Source organism: Clytia hemisphaerica, unplaced genomic scaffold, assembly GCF_902728285.1.
Source record: "Clytia hemisphaerica strain Z4C2 unplaced genomic scaffold, Clytia hemisphaerica genome assembly, whole genome shotgun sequence".
Classification (NCBI taxonomy): domain Eukaryota; kingdom Metazoa; phylum Cnidaria; class Hydrozoa; order Leptothecata; family Clytiidae; genus Clytia; species Clytia hemisphaerica.
Genome location: NW_027104247.1, coordinates 1,109,955 through 1,130,811, shown reverse-complemented (window position 1 = coordinate 1,130,811; position 20,857 = coordinate 1,109,955). Strand labels below are relative to the sequence as shown.

At 32.0% G+C, this 20,857-nt stretch overlaps 1 protein-coding gene across 2 annotated transcripts in view; it reads right to left on the bottom strand.

Annotated features, from left to right (window-relative positions):
• LOC136816371 (uncharacterized) overlaps positions 1–20,857 on the bottom strand; it is an 86,228-nt gene that overhangs the window by 34,936 nt on the left and 30,435 nt on the right. Inside the window, exon 4 of one of the 2 annotated variants that reach the window (XM_067072699.1) lies at positions 17,436–17,557. The gene's annotated coding sequence lies outside the window, so the exon portion shown is untranslated. Of the gene's footprint in view, positions 1–7,157; positions 7,276–17,435; positions 17,558–20,857 lie in introns of those variants that run through there. The other variant, XM_067072701.1, reaches the window with a different exon arrangement.

The window sequence follows — 20,857 nt, the reverse complement described above, 5'->3', positions numbered from 1 at the left end:
TTACCAAAAGCTCTATTGTTTGGAACAATAGAAATTTAAGAACAATCTCAGGCTCAAAGAAATTTTACTGGTTCTTATAAAAATAATTATGTACTGAAAATTAAATTTTAAACTTCATCATAAATGAAAAATAATATCGACATTTGCCATGATGACTTGGCAACATCGAAGAATGACCGACAAACAAGAATAGAACATTTTTTATGAGGGAAGTGGGCGCTAATGACTCTTAATGCATATAATAATTTCCCTAAGAGTAAATTATAAATTGAATATCAATTTCCAAAAATGCTCATTATTAAAAAATGATGTGGATATTCTTCCGTAATGATTTGGCAATATCGTAGAAGATCAACGGATTTGAATGGGTGTGTTAAGGGCCATTGTTATAATTCTACATTAACTACATTATTCGGTATTCGAAATTTAAAACATTCGTTGAGAAATAGACCTTATCGGAGTTTTATATTTTTCTAAAAAAGCGATGCATTGTGGGATTGTTTCGAGTGTGTTACAATAGAATTCCCTCGAGGAATTCCTATGAGATTTCTATTGTAATACACTCGAAACAATCCCACAATGCATCGGTTTTTTAGAAAAATCAAAAACTCTGGTAAGGTCTATTTAGGCAAGCTGAGAAATGCTTCGATCCTAACAAATGAGAAAAGTGATTTTAATTTTTCTTGTTCTTGATGAAAAACTTGACTTTAATTCTTAATTAAGAGGTGCGCCTACCTTAAGCTACAATCATGGTCGAAATAGATTTTAGTATTTTAACGTTTTTCAGAATTTAAAGCTTTAGCGAGAATTGCTATTTTAGCATTTCTATTTTCTTCCATTGAATATTTCGATGTTAGGGGGGTTCGGTGGCTTCTAGGCTATATCCCAAACCTTATTGGAGCAAATTTGAGCTTTTAAATCCTGTGGATCCTAAGGTCCTATATCTCATGTTAAAACTCAGGCTAAAACGCGCTTTAAAATCATTTGTGGTGTTCTAGATTTCGCAGGGAAATCTCCTTTATCTCAAATATTTTGTCCATGATTGTATATAATTATTTTTATCATAAAATTATTGAATCGAAAGGAAAGCCTCTAGAATTTAGCTCATTACGTAAACAGATAAAGCAAATGGACTTTGGCACACATTACACGTTTTTTTATAAGAACGTCAAAAATTTTCGAAGCCTTCGGATGTTCTTAGTTTTTTGGATTTGAAGCCTAAAAATGTTCTTAAAATGTTCTTATTTTCAGCATTTTTTGAGCATTTTGATGTAATTTCTTAAGAAAATGCATGTTTTTAAGTCTCCAAAGCCTTAGTATGTTCTTAGAATGTTCTTAAGTTTTTGGGCCTCGAAGCCTTGTGTTCTTATATAGTTTGTTCTTAGTAAAAAAAAAACGTGTAATGTGAAATTATGCACTTTTCAAGTCAAGTACATCGTCATCAATGTGCAATAATTATGTTCAATTTTTCACCCACGACTAGATGGGTGTGGAAGTTTTACAATACACTTTTTTATTTCATAAGAACAGTTTTATAAGAGCACTGAGGCTCAAATTGCCAAAAAATAAGAACAATTTAAGAACAATAATGAGCCATGAATTACTTGCGATCAAAGTGGTAAAACTTAGGTATAAAGCCTAAAATACCTCAATTTACCCTAAAAATAAAAGAAATATTCAAGTTATAAGTTTTTGACTTACAGCTAAAACCACAATTTTACATATGATTTTTTTTATAAGAATCACAAATCTTGAATTTAATCAAATTCAAATTTTTTTTTATAATTATGCAGAATGAATGTTTCTTATAGGTTTATTTTTATTGAAAGGTCCTACGATGCTGAGTCGGCAGTATTTCAGATATACTCACGCATGTGTCCTAGCTCGACATTAGTTTATCTGGTACCAGATGTGGAAAGGTGCTACGACACGCTTCGCTCTGAAGGTCGGGCATATTTAAAAATCTGGAAGGTTAGGATTACGGAATTGGACCTGACCGCGTTTTAAAATTTTGAGAGGAGCTTGGAAACGATCAACAATTTGGATGTGGGTGCTGGACCGAAAATATAACAAATCTGATGCGGCCTTGCTTATGCTTATACTTATGTAAACAAAAAAAATCTCTAGTTTAGCCTCATTTACATGAATTTGCAACTTAAACTATGAATTTCTTGCTGTCTCCAAATTACCAAGACATACTCTATAAAGATGACACTTACCTTCATAGTTTTCAGGACCTTAAAAGTGTAAAATTACAAAATTGGACTGTTCTGTTGGCAAACTTTTTGTTGAATCAGCAAAAACGGCAAATTCTCTCATTTCTTTGCAAAATGACTTTAAAGCACGTTTCAGTTTTTCTAAAACTTTCACAGCATATTCCATATATGAATGGAACCATTTTGAAAAGAAATTGCGTTTCAGAAACTTTAATTTAAGACGTCGCTAAATCAAATTTGTCAATTTGAAAAATTTCAGTTTGGACTTTACATCATCGAAAATGCTGAAATATTTTTTTTAAATCATTAAATTTTACATCCACCGGGTGGTAAATCTAAGGGAAAACAAAATTATGTTCATAGTTTCTCCCCCTATTACGAATGGGCTTAATAATTTGATTTTAACTACACCTACGTTCTGGGGGCCCCAAACTTGCTTTTTAGCAACCAGGGGTATACTAAAAAAAATTATCAAACAAATTTATGCCCAAAACCCTCTAAAATCACATTTCCAAACTATGGTCACAGTAGCATAGCCAAGAGGGGCGCAAAATAAATCTAAACGCTGCGTGTCCCAATCCAGTGAATGACTACACATCTGAAAAATTCTAAGGGAAGAAAGATAACCGCCGATTGATGATTTGATTTTGATTTTAGGAAATAAAGGAGAATAAAGATAACATTGCATTGCAATTTTTAACCACAATTAAATAAATGGCTTAGCAAAAGTATATTTTAGATCTTCTTAGCCATCGTGGTTGGACATTCGAGGGTGACTTTGCAAGAATTTGAAAAGTTTTGAAAGTGATAGGGAGCCGCTATTGTAAACAGAAAGTTTTAAAGAGCATCTGAATAAGAATTCTTTAAAATGACAAAAAAAAATTGGGAAGAAGGTTGATTTTAACCCATCAAGCTCCAAAGTTGGTGAATAGAAAATAATATCTTGGGGTCTCAAAGTTAGTCTAGTGGTGGGAAATCTGCTTAAGGAGCAAAAAGATGATGGTTCAACGCCATGAAGAGGAGGCTTTGTAGAGCTTTGTTAGATTTTCGAAAACTTTTTACAAAACGTTGTAAACACACACGTTTAAGCGTATTAATATATAGATTAGAGAGACAATTTCAAAGTGAAAGTTTTAAAGACTCTTGCTATACCCTTGAATGAAATAACTAATTTTACGCTACCCACAGTTGGCTCAGTGGTTCAAAAGAATGCACATTCTTCAAAAAGGCCAAAGTTCAAACCGGGACAAAGTATTACATAAAATGTTTTAAAAAGTTTTGAAAGTGATAAGGGAGCCGCTATTGTAAACAGAAAGTTTTAAAGAGCATCTGAATAAGAATTCTTTAAAATGACAAAAAAAAATTGGGAAGAAGGTTGATTTTAACCCATCAAGCTCCAAAGTTGGTGAATAGAAAATAATATCTTGGGGTCTCAAAGTTAGTCTAGTGGTGGGAAATCTGCTTAAGGAGCAAAAAGATGATGTTTCAACGCCATGAAGAGGAGGCTTTGTAGAGCTTTGTTAGATTTTCGAAAACTTTTTACAAAACGTTGTAAACACACACGTTTAAGCGTATTAATATATAGATTATCTTTCCAACGGTGTGTTGTCTTTTTATTTACAACCACTAGTTAAGAGAAATTACTGAAACCAAGAAGGGATCGTATAGTTTTAAATTTCGAGAGTTTTTTGAAATGAACCAATCTTCTGGTTCGATATCAGAAAGTGAGGATAGTGGGGAGAATATTAATGAGTCTGAGTAGAAAAATAAAAAAATAAAAAAGTTGAAGTTAGTCAAGAAAATGCCCGAAACGACGAGGCCTTTGAATTTGAATTATACTTTTGACTAATACAAACATTAATACATATATTTGTCCGTTCATTTCAGCCTTTTTTTTTACTATTTTAGTTTTTAGTTCTTTTGAAAAAGCCCAACGTATGTGGAAAATAAGACAACTACCAAGTATTTAGACAGTTAGTACAATCTCCCAGTATTTTCAAAACCCATAAAGAAATATTCCAAATATTCAAAAATAATACAGTTAGTTGACTTTAAAGGGATTATCAGATGATTTTTGATATTTGGCTTAGGGATGGATATCTTTATACGTTGAATTTCTATTGTTTTCAAGTAAAAAGTCAAATATCTCAGCTTTGGAAAAAAAATGCGTCAAAAGATTTAGGGGTGTCTCTCTGGACCATAAAAGGTATCTCTAAGCCAAATAAAAAAAAAATCTGATCTTTAAAGTATAAAGTAAAGTATAACAATTTGAATACAACCAAAAAAGTCTTAAAAATGCTTTCCATGGTCGAATCAATTTCCAATTATTACCTTCCAACTTCCAAATTATATTCAATTTTCTATTTCCATTTTGAAACAAAAAGAATATAATGACAAAACAAAAACGAGACTATTGATATCATTAATTTTACGAGCTGTGACTCCGGCTGCCATTTTTTATTATTATTGCTTGCTCATTAAAATTTCTATTTTTTGAATGATTAAACGAGACAAATTATTGAATTACTTTTTATTATGAGGTGATTGAAGATCTACGCCTAATGATGACTGACACTGCATAATTTGTGCACGAACACTATAATAGATCCCTCTCATTGGGTTTGAAGCTAGAAGGGGCTAAAGGGGAATCTTTAACCTTTCTAAAACAAGAAAAGTGGAGCCTTAAGGACCTTAAGTTTTATGACCTTAAATTCAATTGTGTGATCTCTAGGTCCGAAAAACTTAATTTTTTGAAGGGATTTTTCATAGAATTTTTTGAATAACTTCGAACTTTACGGCACTTTGCGATAATTGAAACTCTTATTAGGTATTTACTGAAAGTACATTTGAGGTTGTAAAAAGTGAATTATACAATATTAAACTAAGTTTGGGGGCCAAGAGAACCTACTTAAAGTGCAACTTTGTAGGTTTTAAGGGGTATGTGGTTTTTAACTGACCCCTGCGCCAGAGTCGAAACTGACGATCGCTGCGTATGTATGCATGTCTTGAATCGTTGATATTAGGGAGGTTAAGCATCAAAGATATATCAACGCGACGAACGGACGGGTTTTGACCCGCAACCTGCAGTAAACATGTGGACCTGCATTTTCTCGAATCCAGGCTAAAACAGCTCAAGAATGAAAAACCATGATAATCTTCGTTGTTGAACAAAGAAGATATAACATCTACTTTGCTACCCTTACCATCTTGCAGAGAAAAGGTCCGTTCGTCGCGTAGATTTATCTTTGATACTTAATCTCCGTATTTTAATCTGTTTTTCATAGGATTCGTGTTTTCAATACACGATATTCTACGTCACTGCAGTAATCAATTATTTATGGCAGAAAATCAAATTTTTATAACGTCTTTCTCGAAGGGACATCTTCACATGGTTGTGCATTTTCCTCCTGTAAATTGAATAGAAAAAATCATGTAACAGATGCAAGAATCCTATGAAAAAGGCTAATGCCCATGTTTGAATTGACGAAATAGCCGATGATTTGACAAAAACATATGTTTTAGTGAATCTGACCGTTTTTGAACATTTCACGATAACTTGTAGACGCAATATTTCTATTTTCTTTCCTCTTCCTAATCCTTCCTATAAACTGATTTGAAGATGACAAGAATAGATTTACCCTTCGATCAATTTTCAGATCATAACTCTTTAAAGCAAATGGGTGACTATATTCTCTCTAACAGCCTATGAACGTCTTAAGGGCGTCTTATGGGCGTCTTTTGAACGTTTTATGGGCGTCTTATGAACGTCTTATGTGCGTCTTGTGGGCGCCTTATGTGCGTCTTGTGGGCGCCTTATGAACGTCTTGTGGGCATCTTATTAACGTCTTGTGGGCGTCTTATGAACGTCTTATGGGCGTCTTATGAACGTCTTATGGGCGTCTTATGAACGTCTTGTGGGCGTCTTATGGGTGTCTTGTGGGCGTCTTATGGGTGTCTTATGGGCGTCTTATGAATGTCTTAGCTATGAAAGAGCATCTAGTTCCTTTGATAGATAAAACAGTGGAGAAAAGCCAGACTTTTCCAACTTTAAAAAAATATAATATATAATGTCTAATCCAGTTAAAAAGAAAAACGTTTTTTATAAGAACATCAAAAGTTTCAATCCAAGCCTTGAGCTTGAAGCCTACGTTCTTTGAATGTTCTAATTTGCTCCATTTAGTGAGTATTTTCCTGCAATTTCCCAATTAATAAATTAAATGTTTTAGAGTCCTCAAAGCCTTTAAATGTTCTTAACTTGTTCTTAACATTTTGGCCATAAAAGCCTTATGTTCTTATAAACTTTGTTCTTATAAAGTATCCGGATCAAATTTCGGAGGCGTTTTAAAGCTTAGGTTAAATCATATTAGATGAAATATGGAAGCACAATTTTCGCAATTCGAAAATTAAGGAAACATTAAAAACAAAGCAATTATAATTATTGAAAACAAAAATGCAAACCGAAATTGCATGCATCATGATGACGTATCAAGTCTGCAATTTTTTTTATTCATTAATTAAATTCTAATTATTATAGGAAGTGTTCTTATGCGAGATATTGCTGACTGGGAGTGCACTCAAGGTATGCTTAGATAAAACTAAAGAGGTGCAGCTATTAATGATGAGTTTTTCAGGATTTTCAAAGTGCACTCGTTTGATTTAAATGAAGTTATTCATGCAGTATTGACTGTGCAAAGGAAGGTTCATCGTATGAGAATGAAAATGGATTTTACTTTTGAAAGTAATTTTAGTCTACGCATTTTTTTTAAAAAAAGTCCAAACATCGCTCAGATGTTTTAACTGATTTCTTAAAATGTTCTTATTTTCACCGATTTCAAGCTTTAATATTCTTAACTTTTTCTTAATACTTTGGTCATCAAAGTCTTATGTTCTTACAGAGCTTGTTCTTACATAAAAAACTAGTAATTATTACAAAAAACTTACCTTATTTCGTATAAAAACTGTGAAATGTTTTGGTATATCTGGAAACTATTATTGCATTTAAAACATATCCCCTTTAATCGCAACATGAAAAGCTTCTGAAGTCACCCAAAGGTTTGGTAATATTCCACTGGTACTGACAGCAAGACCTAGAAAAATATTTCCGCTTAAGAGAACAACAAACTTTGTCTTAACACACTTTATTAGTAAAATCAACAGGAAAAATGTTGCTTTTGTTTTTCTCATTTTTTCGTTTGTTCAACTTTTCCCACCTTTTACATTCCACTTTATTTCCGTGGTGACTCTGGGATTTTTGATTGGTGTAGAAATTCATATCTTAAATTCAATTCAGCTAGGCATGTCCGAGGCACACTCAGTATAGATACAATACTAGGAACAGGACATAACTTTTAGTTTTGATAGTACTAATATCATATTTCAACGCTAGGATCTTTGCACGCTACTGTTACTGTTACCAGGGAAAAATTTATCACCTAAATGATTTTGGAGCGCCAACCTTCCTTTTGCAGAAAGAAGTCACTTCAGACTCAGATCAGTATCAAAATAAAATCTGAACTCATAAAGATTTTCATATAAAAATCTTTTTTTTTATCCAATCACTGCCGATCGCTGACAAGAGATGTTCGATTCTCAATGCATTTTTGATCAGGTTTTCAAAAGAAAAACAAATGATACATAAAAACTATCAGTAGTTTATTGACATAAATTATATATTCCAATTGCTACTGATGATCTCAAAATAGCAAAACATTCTAAGATTTTAACTTTATAAATGTAGTCTTAAAATGTTTTTATTTTCAGCATTTTCAAAGTGATTTGGTGAAGTTTCCAAGAAACTTCATGTTCTTTCTTCTTCTTCAACGACGACTTTTAAATTTTCGCCTTACGTTCTTTAATAATTCGCTCTACAACGTTTTTTATAAGACTATATAAAAACATCAGGCTTCGATGGCCAAAATATTAAGAAGAAGTTTCTAAGGAAAATGGACAAAAACACTGAGAAAATGGTGAAAAAAGCACACGTTAAAAACATTTTTAGGCTTAAAATCCAAAAAGTTAAGAAAATCCGAAGGCTTCAAATTTTTTGGATGTTTTTATAAAAAAAACGTGTATTAGTGAAAAAGCATCCAAATCTAGATACTGAGAATCATAAAATAAAGAATACCAATCAAACTAGGGAAGATGATTATTCACTTGGTTACTGCTAACAAAAACATGTTTTTTTGCAAATTAAAAAAGCAAACAAAAAATAGTTCCGCATTTCCGAAGGATTACACTTTGTTTTTTTTATTAGAGCATCCAAAAATTTCTTAACTTTTTGAGTTTCAAGCCTAAAAATGGTCCCAATTATGTTCTATTTTTTTCCCGTTTTTTGAGCATTTTTACCCATTTTCCTATGAAATCCGCGGTGTTCTAGAGTCCACAAAGCCTTAAGAAAGTTCTTAACTTGTGCTTATATTTTAGCCATCGAAGCCATAGTTTGTTCCTATAAAATAAATTTCCAAAGGATTAACAAAACTGGTTTTTGAAGTGACATTGAGGAAGATAATGAAATTTTCAATGGTTGGGTTCTTTGCTTATAATTGCATCTTCTTGTTTTGAAATCACTTTGCAAACACATTATGAGGAAGTCCCATAAATATTTAAACGTTCTTTTTAGGTTTTAAGCCAAAAAATGTTCTTAAAGTGTTCTTATTTTCATTATTTTGTGAATATTGAGTCTGTAAAATGTTCTTAGCATGTCCTTTTTTGGCAACTGAAGTCATGTTCTTGTAGGGTTCGTTCAAATAAAAAACGTGCTGCGTTAATACAGCTGGCATAACATATACAGCTAACGTTCACCAATGGATGTCGTATGCTACTGGAATTTTTATTACCATTCCCACGTAAATTTTCAACCCTTATATGTTCAAATTGAATCGAGCTAATTTTTTAGACTTTTACACGATTTTTTATAAGACAAAGCTATATAAGAATATAATGCTTCGACGGCCAAAATGTTAAGAACAAACTAAGAACATTTTAAGACTTTTTGGACCCTTAAGCACCTATTGTCCTTTAGGAAAATGGACAAAAAAATCATGTTCACTATCAAATTTCTTACTACAAATGAAAGCACTATTTTGACACCTAAGCCAAATAAGTTTAAAATGCCTAACGTAAAAAATAAAAGAAAGTCTAACTTAGTATGTGCAACCACGCTTGACATATAAAACGAAAATGATCTGATTTGAAGTTAGTGGAATTTCTTAGAGATTTATTGAGCACATTGCTTAAGATTTTTTCAAACGTTAACCCTTTAACTGCCCATGTCGGCATATGCCGACATGAGCATTTTTGATTTCTTTGCCGATGTTGGGATTTGCCGACATGGGCACTTTCCATTTCTTTGCCCAAAAATTTAACACTTCTACAAAGATTTTGTATTAGATGGTTTGAAATGAAAAGAGATAATAGTTAAAAGCTTTTCTATGTTGAAAAATAACTATTCAACAATGTTCAACTCAAAATTATAGTCCTTGGCTGATACTTCATATATTATTCAGAAAATCGCTACCTTTTTCCCATGTCGGCATATGCCGACATCTGGCAAATAGGTCGAACCTTCTTTTTTTCCCGTGGCAAATAGGTCGAACCTTTTTTTTTTCCCGTGGCAAATAGGTCGAACCTTAAAAAATACGACGGGCAGTTAAAGGGTTTAAGATAAATTGAGAATACCTAAATTTTCAAATTTCAGGAAAGAACAGTAGAAGAACAATTTAAAAGTTATTATAAATTGCGTACTCAGCACAAAAGCTTTTTGAGGCGCGCGAATTTGAAAGATTTTTATCCACTACTGTATGCCAGAAGAAATTTTGCTATGGATCTAAAAAGATTTGATACAACATTTCAGCAAATTACTGAAAATACGAGCTAAAAAAACAGATGCTATTACAAGTTTATATATTCATGATGGCTTTCCTTAGGTTAAAAATTGACAAAAAGAAATTATAAGTAGTTGACTTATTACTGAATTTTAACTGCGGTTGGTAACATTGAAACGTCAGTATAAGTATTAAAAGATATAAAGCCGGAAATATTTTACGTGTCAAAACAAGCAGTACAATACAATACAATATTTATCTAAAATAACATCATCCAAATTTAAAAATAAAAATACAGCCTCTTCTACTTGAATCTCTATAACTCGAATGTCTTTTTAACTCGAAAAAGTTAATAATACCTTATAAACCTTACTCCATAACTCGAAATTTCCTTAACTCGATTAAATTTGTATTCCCCCGTTCAGGTTCGAATTATAGAGAATCAACTGTATATATTTTCTCGCAATGACAATGAAGAAAGCATTACAGAGCTGTTAATGGAGGCCAAAACCTACCTTTCCAAAAAAAAAAAGAACAACTGAACCCGAAACTAGCAAATCAATCTAAAGAAAAAATATGTACGACAAAATCAATAGTAAAGATCATTGATGGAAATAGTTCAAAAGAAATGCTCGAATACTATCACTATCCAAGCCTAAAAAGGGCGACAAAATATCGTTCCAAATAAGATTTTAAAAATTATTGCGTAAAACTAAGTCGTTGGGGTGATTATTTGTAAAGAAACAAGACCTTTCAATTTATTTCGTTTTTTTTAATTTTGCAATGGTATGCCCACGCCGGAATAATTTATTACCCTAATCATTAGAGTGTAATGTGATGTGATAAATTTTCAAAAATTGAACTTTAAGTATCAATACAAAATTTCTACAGTGGCAATTATTTGTTTGTACTATCTTTCTTAAAATAACTAAACTATATTGCAGTGCAAAGCTTTAACGACTTGGATAAGAAGTTTTAAATAAAATTTCATAAATATTAACTTTGAAAGCAGGAAGTCAACAAGGAAGTAAAGACAACGATGTTTTTAGTCTATACCAAGCCTCTTCCTCGCTACAATAGCTTCCAAAAATTGATTGCCTCGGATAAACTTCCGTGACGAATATCTTTACAGCTCATTTTCTTGATTAAAGTTAATATTTTTATTGAAGTGTTCCCGTTTCATATCAGACACATATTTCATATCAGGACAATGTCTCCCTATTGTTATATCATGCTGTTATAATCATAAGCAAAAAAAATGTTTTTCTTTTTCTCTTTCTGACCAATCTTGCTATATCATCACTCTTATTTAAAAAACAAAACCTTCAAGGACTAAGAAGTTTAAATTCTATAAAAGATTACTTTTTCAAGTAGGAAGTCAACAAGGAAGCAGGAGGATGATATTTAAAAGTCTAAAAACCCTCTTTCTTGCTACAATCAGCCAGGATAATTTGAAACATACAGGTTTCTTTTTCAACGAAATGTTTTAAGGCTCATTTTCGGTGATTAAAAACAAAAGTGTTACTGGAAATATTTTGAACTGATATATTTTATTCTTATCTTGTTCAGAAGAGATAGAATCCGAATCAAATGCGTTACACTCTTCGGTTTACTTTAATAAGAACAATTTTTCAAGAACAATAAGGCTCAAATTCGTCAAAAATTAAGAATGGTTTATGAACAATACAAAGTCTTGAATGACTCAATTTAGATGTTTCAATATTGAGGTCAAAGTAGTAAAAATTCTAAAATACCTCAATTTCACCCTATGAATAAAAAAAGGCCGAGAACAACTTGAGGCTCAAAGTGCCAAAAAAAGGAAAGCCTCATCAAAAATTTTCTGGTTTTTTATAAAAAATTGTCTAAAGTGTCAAAATAATATCTCGATTTTAGGTTTTAAAAATAATTGGAGCGAGATTTTCAATGCAAGCTAGCAGCATTAGAAAAATAGCCTCCAAAACCTCTTTGATCAGGCAAGAGAACACTAGAGCCTAGGGCCCTATCGCTCATTTCCGGACAAAAACAGCTGCCATAAACAAAAAGTTTAAAATTAATATACCAATCAACTATTCCAAAACAAACAACCAAACATTTAAGACCGTGTTATGGACTATGCACAATAAGTTTGTATCAAAAACATGCGGATGCCTAGTTCTCTAAAGAAATAGCAATATTCTTAAAGAATCCAGCCGCCAAACCTGAATGAAGTAAATTCGAGAAAGAAGTAAGTGGTTTACGAAGCCTTGAACCACAGACGTCTAACACCGAATTTAAGATTTTTTTAAATACTAACCATATTTCAATTTCTAAAATTTTTGAAATTTGGAATTTACTAAGAAAATAGATTTTGTAAGAATCTAGCAAACTTGTGACATTGCCTGAACGTACTTATCAATAAGCTCGTAAAGCTCCTAAAAATTTCAGGGTACAGATGCAAATATCTTTATCCAGAGTGAGCAATGACCAAAAATACCACCAACAACTAAATTTGATTTCACTAAAATAATGAATTATACTTAGAAAAAGTGAATTCCTTATAAAAAGTTAATAATCTGGAATGTTTAGAATAAAAACCCGCCTTAAGTCTACAATTTCATTTTTTTCATAAGAATCAGGAAACATCTAATAAAAATTCAATCAGCCAATTTTATTGATTAAAATGATTCCATTGAATAATGGAATTGACAAATGTATTTTGAAAATCAAACTATTTTTCTAATAAAGGGACAGTGCTATAATTTGTAGTTTTAAATATTAATTTAAATTTAAGTTCAAATCCTAAGTTCTTAAATATTGGAGTGGTATTCTTCACATAGGTGGTCTGCTTTCTGCTCCATCGAATTCTTGAAAGGCTCAGTATTGTTGACAATGACAACTTCAAGAGGCTGGGAGATTACAGAAATTTCGCAACAATTTTGTACACTCTCACTAACCTATGTTGACTTTATAAATGGATTTTTAAAATAGCGGGATTAAATGCGTGGACTGTAAAATTAAATAGGAATTATTTTTTGAAAGTTTGTTTATAAAAGATTGTGAAATTTGGTTTTAAAAATAATAAGAATTTAAGAGTTGCTGCTTTAAGGTAGCCTAGCTTTAAGGCACATTAGTTAAGGCACTAACTAAAGTTGATTTCGAAAAAGTTTTATTTTTGAATAATCGGCAGGTTATGTTTAAGGCAATTTGAGGCAACCAAAAACAGTATAAAAGTTTTGGAAACATGATTAATATAAACACGTTTTTTTAAATATGAACGTCCAAAACTATTGAAGCCTTCGGATGTTCTTAATTTTTTCAGTTTTAAAGCCTAAAAGTGTTCTTAACATTTATTTTCACCTTAATGTGAGTATTTTTGTCCATTTTCCTGTGAAATTCGATGTTTAAGAGTTTGTAAAGACTTAAAATATTCTCAACTTGTTCTTAATATATTGACCATCGAAGCCTTATGTTCTTATATAGTTTGTTCTTCTATAAAAAACGTGTAGCTATTGTTGTAACAATACCCAAGCATGAATTGGAATGAGATTCTAGCTACACGCTTTTTTTTTTAAGAATGGTGTAAATCCATTTCATCATAGATATTTCTTAACTTTTTTGGGAAAATAATCCTAAAATATTCTTACATCATTCTTAGGTTAGGATCCTAATTCAGACTAGATTTAACAGTTAGTACGTACGTCTCAAGCATAAAATGGCATTTTTGTAAAAGGAGTGAGCCTTACTTGGGGTTATTATTTAAATTGAAAATGCTCTAAAAATGGCATTCTTAGCATGAGTAGCCAAATTCCATGATGGTGATATTCTTAGCATTATTCTTATTTTTTTGACCATTTTCATCATGGACATTCTTATAAAGTGTATTCTTATAAAAAAAGCGTGTAAAACCTCAGAGTTTACCCAACGAGTAAAACCACACCAGGGTTAAAAAAAAGCAAAAAGCAAAAAACAAAAAACAACACAAAAATTTAGCCTCTTAGAATACTAGTTGTAGCCTCTTTTTGTATATAAGAACAAACTATATAAGAACATAAGGCTTCGATGCCCAATATATTAAGAACAGGCTACTGTAAGATTGTAAGGTTACTCTAAAACACAAGATTTCTTTGGAAAATGGACAAAAAACACTCAGAAAACAGTGAAAAGAAGTTAAGAACATTTTTAGGTTTTAGATCAAAAATTTAAGAACATCCGAAGACTTCAAAATTTTTGGATGTTCTTAAGTTCGTGTAACTACAAGTTGTTCCCTCTAAGCTATATAATATATAGGAGGCTCAAATCCAGACAAAGATTTCGTCATCCAGCAAAAATTCTGGAAACAAAAATTCCATCTTTTAATTTTATGTTTATTTAATAAGTAGTAGATGAGATCAACGTTATGTTTTGAAAAGATTATGGGATAAATCGACATTCCAAGCTACGTAGACAGGCAATTCCCTTTTAAGGAAAATCAAGTCCTATATCTTTCCCAATTCATTTGATAAGGTCGTAGCAGGTTAAACTTAAGTATTGCAAGTTTAAGACTTCCTATCCAATGTTTTGAGCTAAGGGTATCTTAATGGACACAGCCATCACACAATAAGGACATGTAAATATCACGAAGGTTAAAAATATCAGAACAGTTCATGTCGATATTTTTTCCTTAATCAAGCACCCCTATCTCACAAAATTTCATCAGCCAGTGGGAATTGATATCCGCATGTTTTTTTAAGCCTGGGGATTTGAATTCCATTGTTTTCTAGCCTGAAAATTCAGTGTGGATGAGAAAAATAGCACAATATTTTGCAGTGGGGATTTGCTGAATATTCTGATGATTTTCACCGGAGACATAAATTGTAGTATAATTTTCCACTTTGGAAGATATTTTGGCCAATTTTTCCAGTGGGAAGGATTCCCAGTGGCTCTTTGAGAAGGGGGTGCCAAGAGGAACGTGTGAAAAGAAAATTGTATCTTTGAAACTTTTCTTTTCACAATTTTTGTAGTTGTCGATCATGGATATCTTGGTAAATATTGACAAATTGAAGAGGTGATCATCATCGTTGTCAAAAAACATTGTACTGTATAGTCTTTTTTAAATCGAACCTCTTTAACTCGAACAAGTTTTCTCGTCCTTAACTCCCCCCCCCTTAAGTATCTTACTCCATAAATCGAAATTCCCTTATCTCGAACAATTGTTTTGTTTTCCGTGCGGGTTTGAGTGTCTGGAGACTCAACAATACATACTTTGTACATCCTGGAGAAAGTCTTGTGTAAAAGCTTTACTGAATTTAACGAGCTCTAGATTTTATTTAAAGTCAAGCCAAACTTTTCATTATCATTCTCCATAGTGGCTAACCATCATAATACACATTTTTTATAAGAACAAGCTATATAAGAACATAAAGGCTTCGGTGGCCAAAATCTTAAGAACAATTTGAGAACATTTTGAGGCTTTGTGGGCTCTAAAACACCTGTTTTCTTAGGAAAATGGACAATAATACTCAAAAAATGCTAAAAATAAGAACAATTTAAGGCTTGAAACCCAAAAAAGTTAAGATAATCTAAAGGCTTCAAAAATTTTGGATGTTCTTATAAAAAAAACTTGTAAGTCAAAACGAAGTCCAGCGAATTTACATCCCTCGGATGATTATTTCCAATAGAATAAAACAATATGCAATCAATTCTTAAAAGGTTATGTTGACCATGAAAATTTTTGTTGAAAATTTGTGAATTTGTTTTGACTTTTTGGCTTAAAATCTCGCTGGAAAGACTCACTTTTGATTATTTTTCTGCTTGACCGTGAAGCACAATCCAATTCCTACGAGTTAGACCAAAAATTACGATTTCCAACTCTAAGTGGGCATTACAGGAGGGCTTTGCTCTCCTATATAGCCCATCTTGGATACAACAGGGGTAAAAAAAAAGTTTTATCTGGACAAGAATAAAATCAACTAAAAGAACTTTTCAATTTCCACTTATTAAGTATCTTCCACGTCTCAAAACCGGCCTAAAAATCTTGAATATGCAATCAATTCTTAAAAGGTTATGTTCACCCTGAAGATTTCCCAGAGAATAAAAAAATAAAAGAAACAAATTCTGGAATATGCCTTTTTTACGAAATTTCATGATCGTTCGCTCATTTTTTGAGTGGGTTGAGTAGGTGGTAATATCTTTTTCTTGTATTTTACTTTTTTAAACTTTTCTTTATAAGAACAGGCCTACACGCCTTACATGTTTTTTTATAAGAACATCCAAAATCTTTGTGAGGTAAAACTTTTTGGGTTTTTAGCCTAAAAATTTCGTAAAATGTTCTTATTTTTCCATTTGGAGAACATTTACCCATTTTCCTAAAAAATTGGTTGTTTTCGAGTCCGCAAAGCCTTAAAATGTTCTTAACTTAATGAATCAACGGATCCTGCACTAATGTACTTCCCAGTTTTCTCAAAGGTAACGAATCGAGTTTCACACAGTTCTTAACTTGTTCTTAACATTTTGGCCATCGAAGCCTTATGTTTTTATATAGTTTATTCATATAAAAAACGTGTACTGTGCTGTCATTATTTGTTCAGGCTGATGACTTCATTTTGGACCTCATTATAACTTTCATAAGCCAGTTGATGTATAATTTGAGCTTTTGAGGACAGCAGAGTGACTGAAGCGATTTGGCATAACTCGCAAACTCGAAGACGGCAAAAATACTAATTAACCGTCGTGCTCAGTCAATCAGGATCTAGAAAAATCTAATCGCCTCCGTCACCGAGAAACACATATACATAGACTCGCAATAATGGTACTGATGCTAGTAATAATCTCACTGTTTTTATCGATTTCTATTTCAGACTTTCGTGTTCTACTTCATTCCTAACGTGAACCACGGTTTAGGTAATGGAGTACCTTAGCTCCAAAGTTCTCACAAAATGATAAAAAAAAAAGACGTTAAGAACATTTTTGGGTTCAAAACTCAAAAGGTTAAGTACATCTGAAGGCTTTAAGATGTTCTTATAAAAAATGTGTACCACTTTTAGTCAAATACTGCTAAAGGGACAGAAACTTGAAGAATTTGGAAATTGAAAATTGAAAACAAACACAAACTCCAATATCTTAAAAGCTTAACCTGTCCTGACAAAGTTTCGGTGTGAAAAAGCGGGTTCCATTATCGTAGAGATATGGAGAAATATTTAAGCAATCATGTAGACAGATGATCACTCACACATATGAAAATTCAAATTTTCAAACGTTCCCATAATATAATAAAACAGCCCTAACTTAAGTCTCAACCTCGCAACTCAAAGAAATTTATTTATCATTACCGCTGACCAGAAAAAAAAACACAAAACCCAAACATTATAATGATGAAAAATTGAAATCAAAATCAAACAAAAATTTAAAGCAAGCAAAAAACGGAAGTGTTTTGACAAACCTTCTGACATCTTTGCTCTCGTATTATCTCCACCATATAAAAATCTTTTGATCCAAATGTTACTTGAATATTAGGTTCGAATCCAGTTCAACAAGATACCATTAATAACAATTCTGATATTGCTGAAATTATAAAAAAATAATATTTTCTCAACTTTTCGGTATACAGTAAATACAGTACCAAGGTCTATACGACTAGAATTGATTAATACTTGAATTATTTTCATTAGGGTATTGTTGCATAAATTATTGGACAACATTTGTATCTTCCATTAAAAACCCTACGCCTATCTACAAATAGCTCCATCGCAATTTCAAGTGAAGGAATTTTCAATATTCTGAGTTTTTTGGGAGGGAGTAATTTTGTGAAAGTAAAAAAAAAGCATTGGCCACAGGGGTTTAAGTGAAAGCTCTCTTCTGATTGGGAGGATTCTGCTTATTGAACAATGGATGTATTGTTTGAAACAAGCATCTTGTAAAAAGTTCAGTAAACAACATAAAAGGAAATCGACAAAAAGCGGTCGCAATTTTCCATAAAAGAATAAAATGAAATTTAAAAAACATGCGTGTTACAATTATTTATTTACCAGCCGAAAAGTTTTATTTGCAAACTTAATGCTTATGCCATGTGTGGGTATGGAAAAGTCAACAAAACTCGCAAACCTTAATTTATTGGCCAGCGGCGTGCACTCAATTTTCATTAAAAGCGACTGAATACCAGTATTTTATATTAAGTGTGTGCTAAATAAATATTTATGACGTCACAGGGCTATTAAAATTGATTTGTAGCTTAGCAACTTCTCTCTCTCTCTGATTATTTTGTTCGTTTTCTGAAGCCTGGCTCAAAAATAAATGGACACTTTTTTAACAATTTCTCAGCATCCATTTATATGATATAGTAGAAAGTTATATACATCTTTGGAAAGGTATTTTAGTGGAAGTAAACTTGAGGAAGAAAAATGAAAATGAAAGAAATTGAGATTTTTCAAAGACATTAAATGGCATTTTAAATAAAATTTGAACATCGCTCAATTCTCAGAGAAAAAGAGCTAAAATTGGGGAAAATGATCAAAAATAGCAAGAATCGAACTATTTGACAGGGCTATAAATTTTGATCTAAAGAAAGGTACGAAAAAACTTAGCACAAATTTGAAGTGATGTTAAAATATTCTTTATAAAAGTGTCATGTCATAACTTTTGAGTCCAAAAGTCTTTAATCATTCTCTTTCAATTTTTCGAAAATCTTTAATCTTTTTAATAATACACTCTAAAATATCTTTCTAAAGGTACGTACTTTTAAGACTTTTTCTAGACTACTAAATCCAGTAAATCTAGACTCGGCTGTTGTTACCAGGTGTGCCAAAAATAAATTACCCTCTTTGATTTAATATTATAGGCAGTAAGAAGAGAGATTTTTCAAAGATTATTTCGGAATCATTCAGAGGAAAGCCTAACTTAAAGTTTGGTGTATTACTTTTTAATTTTACTTCATTTTTACTTCAAAAACCTAAAATGTCAATTTTTAAAAATGTCAAAAAAGGCTAAAAACAAGGGTATCAATTAATGAGAGAAAGGACTTTATTACTTTTTTTATTCTGTTCTTATTTTTGAAAAATTGAAGTCTTTTAAGCTCTATACCCTTATTTTACCCTATTCTACCATGTTTTCCCTTAATTTGATTATAGTTAAGTCATCACAGCCTCAAGTTTATTCTCAGATTAGTGAAATTATTGTTTTTTTTGACGTTTTGAGCCTCATTATTCCTATAGAATTATTCTTATTAAAAAAGTACCTACCTAACCTTATTTTAACGCTGTCGCGGCTGAAATAGTGTGAACGAAAGGTACACTTTCTCCTTTTCTGTAAACAGACTAGTTATCAACGAACATTTTCATGAGGAAAGCAGCCCTGTGCGATACGCACTAAACTCAACGTCAGTGACCCAGATTTGAAAGTTTGAATTAAAAAAAAATCGAGAAAAAACACAGGACTGTGAGTACTATACAAGTATAATTTTGTTGTTAGAACTCACTTGTATAATTTTGTTATTTTGATCCTTATCTTGTTCTCATTTTTGAGGCGCAGTAGTGTAGTGGTCATTGTTCTTGACTTCCGTGCTGGAGGTCAGGGTTCGATTCCCGCTCGATGCTGCGGTTCACTTAGCAAATGAATGTACCTTGGCCCGGGTTAACCCATACCATGTGAGGGGAATAGGGTACCATCACTCTGATACAAGAGTATGGGGAGATATGCCGGACATTGAATGTGGTGTGGTGATGGTACTCTTATGTTCAGTACCTGCGAGAACGCAATGTTCTCCCGTACTGTGCGAGTGTCATCATCGATACAGCACGGCTCTGATGTGTCGCGAGCACAGATTTCAATATCTGGTAAGCGCTGTAATTTCCTTATCTAGGGGTAGGAAACTATCCCGGGATAGGGCCCGGTCCGATGATATCGGAGGGTCAGCTTCTCTCTCATTTTCTCTTCTCTATTTTTGAGGAAAATTTTAGACCTATTACCTTTTAACTTCTTAGTTTGTGTGAAATCAGACATTCCAAGCTGGAAGAGTTATATTTTGACAATTGTCTTTTACTCTACTGTCTGACTTGGATTTCAACAAGACAAATTAATATTCAAATTAATTATATAAAAAAGAAAAGTGAATATAAATTTTTGTTATATTCTTAGGTAAATTAATTTTTACAGTCCCTGAAACACATCTTTCAGTAGCATAGACAAGAGGAGCGCAAAATTTGTGTAGGAGAACATAATTTTTTTTGTAACACTGTAATTATTCATTTATCATATAAGGTACAGGTTTTTTTTATAAGAATATACTTTATAAGAATATTAATGATGAAATTGGCCCAAAAAATTAAGAATATACTAAGAATAACATCATCATGGAATTTGGCAACTGAAGCTAAGAGTGCCATCTTTAGAGCATTTTCAACTATAAATTGCCAATCGCCATCAAGTAAGGCTCACTACTTTCACAAAATTATGCTTTCGACGTATGTATTAAATGTTAAATCTAGTTTGAATTACGGTCCTAACCTATGAATACTGTAAGAATATTTTAGGATGATTTTCTATATATCTAAGTCCTCTTGTTACAAAACTGGAAAAAATACCTCTTTTTAAAAGATGCACTTCATTTTTCATTCGATCTGCTACAAATTGAAAATGCAAAATATCATCTAACCGAGCTACTTTTTAACTGTTTATTTCATCTTCAAAAAAGGGCACGCCTACATACACCCTTTTCAAGGGATTTACAAGTTTTTTTAATAAGAATATCCAAAATTTTAGAAGCCTTCGGATGTTCTTAACTTTTTGAGTGTTAAGTCTTAAAATGTTCTTAACATGTTCTTATTTTCACCATTTTGTGAGTACTTTTGCCCATTTCTTTAAGAAATC